We start from the raw sequence: 4,362 nt of genomic DNA on the forward strand, positions 1-4,362 counted from the left end.
AGAACTAGTTGATGGGGAATCAGTTTACCTGATTCTATAATTTTTTTTTAGTTCATCTCTCACATTGACTACAGATTTACCTTTGTAAATCACATTTAGTATTTTTTAAATTTACTCCCTTTATCATAACTTTGTACATATATGTGTATATAAGAACTGTATATATTATATTAGCCTTTAACTTCATATACCTATTTATATACACATATTATATGAATCTTTCATATAATATGTACACATATGAACCTTTTATATATATGCATGTGTTCATTATGACAAATATATATGCACATTGTAAGGGCTACAAGACAACCTCAATTGTCATTCCTTAGGTCCTATTCATCTCGTTTGTTGAGACAGGGTCCCTCACTAATATGGAACTCACCAACTGGAGTAGGTTAGCTATCCAGCAATACCCAGAAACCCACCTGTCTCCATCTCCCCAGCACTGAGAATTTAAGCACACACCCATATGCAGCTTCTCTCTCTCTCTCTCTCTCTCTCTCTCTCTCTCTCTCTCTCTCTCTCTCTCCTTCCTTTCATTTATTTATGTTTTTTTTTGAGATGGGGTTTCTCTGTGTAGCCCTGGCTGTTCTGGAATTCACCATGTAGACCAGGCTGGATTCAAGTGCACAGAGATCCACCTGTCTCTGCCTCTCAAGTGCTGGAATTAAAGGTTTGAGTCACTCTGCCTGACTTCTTTTCTTTTAAAAATGTGAGATTGAACTTAGATCCTTATGTCTACAAGGCAAGCACTTAATCAACATGTGTGTGCATGTGTAACAAAGTAACATGTTTCCCTATCGCATTTTCATGTATATATTTCCGGTTGAATAATCACCCCTGTCTTAGTTTGGGTTTTATTGTTGTGAAGGGAAATGAGGCCAAAGCAAATCTTATGAAAGAAAACATTTAATCGAAGCTGGCTTACACTTTCAGAGGTTTAGTCCATTATCATCATGGTGGGAAGTAGTATGCAGGCAGACGTGGTGCTGGAGAAGGAGTTGAGAGTTCTACATCTTGACCCAAAGGAACAGAAAGAGACTGTATATTACACTGGGCATAGCTTGAGCATAGGAGACCTCAAAGCCTGCCTCCTCAGTGACATACTTCCTCCAACAAGCTCACATCTACGGCAACAAGGCCACACCTCATAATAGTAGCCCTTCCTATGAGCCAAGCACTCAAAAGCTTGAGTATATAGGGGCTATACCTATTCAAAGTACCACACAACTACTCCTCCCCTCATTTCACTGCTCTTCCTGCCCATGTTGTAGGCTTCCATCCCAAACTGTTGGCTTTCATATTGTGTTTGACTATACTTTCCTAAAGTCTCCTTTAATCAATTTCATGGGTCCTTTTCTAACTGTCTAGCCTCACCAGCAAGACCACATAAATATTTTTAGTTAACAATTAGAAATCAGAACGTAAAAAAAAAAAAGAAATTCGAACGTATGCACATTCAAGAACCTTCAATCATCTACTATAGTACTATACCTTTAAACTGAAACACTGTACAATCAATTGTTCTAACCTGTAGCCCATAGGCTTCATGTGTTCCAGGATAACTATGAACATAGCCTAACACATTTCTAGATGAAATTATGTCAGAATGTCAAAACCTTAAACCCCTTGGACCATATAGGTGCGATTTCCTAACTTCACTTGGTTTTAGTTTCTTACTTCATCCCATTTTTGTGTATGTCTCAACCTGCAATATTTTCCTTCTGGTTCCTACACCCTGCCCTTTACCCCCTAACTACACCTCTACTCTCTCAGCTCCTCCTGTTTGAGATTGTTACCTTCCTGTTGTGAGAAATTGCTGAGCTAATTACATTTATAAGATAGACCTATTCTGGCTAGTGGCTTGAAAGGTTTCAGTTGTATTCCTGTTTAGAGGTCTATGGCAAAGTTTCACAGTAGAGAGGACATGATGGAATAAAGCACCCAGAAAGCAAAAGCAAGAGGTCATCTTGAATCTCAATATCCCTTTCAAGGCTACCCCCATGACCATCTGAACTTCTTACACTCTAAGTAAGAAGTTTACTTCCTAAAGATTCACAGCCTGCCAATAATGCCAAAGGCTAATGACTAAGTTATTTGGGGGTGGGGAGGCAGTCATTGAAGATCTAAACAGTAATAGTGATAAAGTAGCCTTCCCAAATTGGATTCTTGATTTCCTCCAGGTATCTGTACGTTATATTTTGTTGATCCTAGTTTCTTCACACAAACAACCCCTCCACCCTTTTTGAGCTTCTGGGATTTCTGTGCTGACATTGGTTCCACCAATATTGTGACATGCCTTAGACACAGTTCCTTGGAACCCTGAGTCTAAATGAGTTTTCTAGATGCAACTCCCTTCTTCCTGAGGGTTCACAAACCTTAACAAAATGACTTCTTAAAACTCAACTTTGAAGTGTTGGAGAGAACCAGGGTTCAGTTCCCAGCACCCACATGGTTGATCATGACCATTCCCATTTCAAGTTCCAGGGGTTCCTATGCCCTTTGTTCTTCTGACCTCCATGGGCACTAGACATACAGGTGGTAAACATTCATATATGCAAATGAACATTCTTATATACAAAATAAAAATAAATTTAAAATAGTAAATCTATTTAAAAAAAAAGCAGTAAACTTTCAGAGCTGGTAGAAGGGGTCACCAAGTCTGATAACCTGAGTTTGATTCCCATAACTAAATCCCACAAATTGCCCTCTGACCTCCTCCTACACTTGTCCCCAACACTAAATAAACAAATGTAACAAAAAATTTAGGACAATTTTGGCAATTTATTAGATATTACATCCTTAAACATTGTTTCTATATTTATATATCTATATATGTTCTCCTTCTAGGGCTCAAATTAAACAGGCTTTGTTGTGGTTTGATGAGCAAGAATATGCATTTAAAAATCCCAAGTTTATTTTTCCCTCATGACATACAATCTGTTAGTTGTTTAGATATTTGTACAATTCAGTCAGGGCAAAAGGGAACTATAGGTATAGCATAACATACACTGTTTGTAAATTACTAAAATATTTTTAAATATAGATACATTAAAATATCCACAACCTCAGTAAAAGACAGAAAGGCTATTGTTTTTGAACTTGGTAGTCATACAACTTAGTTCTTCAGCACAGTTTCCTTGGCAACACAACCATTCATGGATGCAGAAACCATCCATGTCAGGAACCAGCACTAGTAAAGGACCATTTCAGGCAGCATCAGAGGGCAACGAGCATTCCTTCTCAGTGGAAACAGACAGTGTGCAAGAAGGTCTTGCCAGTTGTTACCTCGAACATGTGCAGCAGCTCTGAGATCTTGTCATCCATATCTTCAATATACTGGATACTAAAGCAGAGCTCACAGATGAGGAAAGGCCCCAAGAGTGGCTTCTTTGTAGTTGTCAGTGATGTTCACCTTGATCACATGCACCAGCTGACACACCTCTTGTTCCTGGGCATTCAGGTATTCTACCACCTGGTTATAGACATACTTATTACACGTGAAGATCACATTGAAGAGATATTTGCTGCTTTGGAACCGTTCAGGGCAAGACTTGATTCTCCAGTTTCTGTCCAACATGTGCAAAATGCCCTTCTGTGTGTAGAAGGCTCTATCCTTTTTCAGCAGGTCATGGTATATTTTGTCATACGTGTTTTGGAATGCATAAACATTTGGCATATCAGGTGTTGGCCCAGGAAGCTTCACAAAGCTGCCTGTTCTGAAGGACTTCACGTTGAATCCTCGTTTTCTCAGGACCCTGTGTGCCCCCATGCTCTGGTTCTGGTTGCTTGAACACACCACAGCCACTTGGAGTGGATGAGATTGCATGGTAACAGCAGCACTCAGAGATGTTGTGAGCTGTAAAATGGCCACGAAAATGATGCTTTAAAGTACCAGCTGAAATCACACTGGCTCACTGCCTGGATGGATATTGCTTGTTGCCCTTACGTGGGGTCAAAGGGTCAAGCCTTGGGGTGCTGACGCTAGAGACAGGGACTCCGTGGTTTCAGATGCTCAGAGGAGGGCTATCAGGCAGTGGATATGACTTCACCACCAACGTTCCACAACAAATCAAAACGTTTCATAGTGTCCTATATAAACATGGGAACAATAGCTTGTTCTGTCATTCTAGAATTCAAGAGAGTCCATGGTAACTGGTAGGCCAGCCAACAAGTACACAGCAATAAACAATAAAAAGACTCTATCTCAAACAGGATGGAAGGTGACTTCCAAAACTTGAGGTTGTCTTCTGACTTACACACACATGTATTTACAGATGAATTCATGGCCACACATAGACACAAAAGCATAAACATTTAAAAGTAATATTGGAAGAACATTTTGATTACCATTCTGCT

General features: G+C 39.6%; 1 pseudogene; it reads right to left on the reverse strand.

Annotated features, from left to right (window-relative positions):
* Window positions 1–3,246: 3,246 nt before the first annotated feature.
* LOC116889380 lies at window positions 3,247–3,832 on the reverse strand (annotated as a pseudogene).
* Window positions 3,833–4,362: the final 530 nt, after the last annotated feature.

This window comes from Rattus rattus, chromosome X (genome assembly GCF_011064425.1).
Source record: "Rattus rattus isolate New Zealand chromosome X, Rrattus_CSIRO_v1, whole genome shotgun sequence".
Lineage (NCBI taxonomy): Eukaryota > Metazoa > Chordata > Mammalia > Rodentia > Muridae > Rattus > Rattus rattus.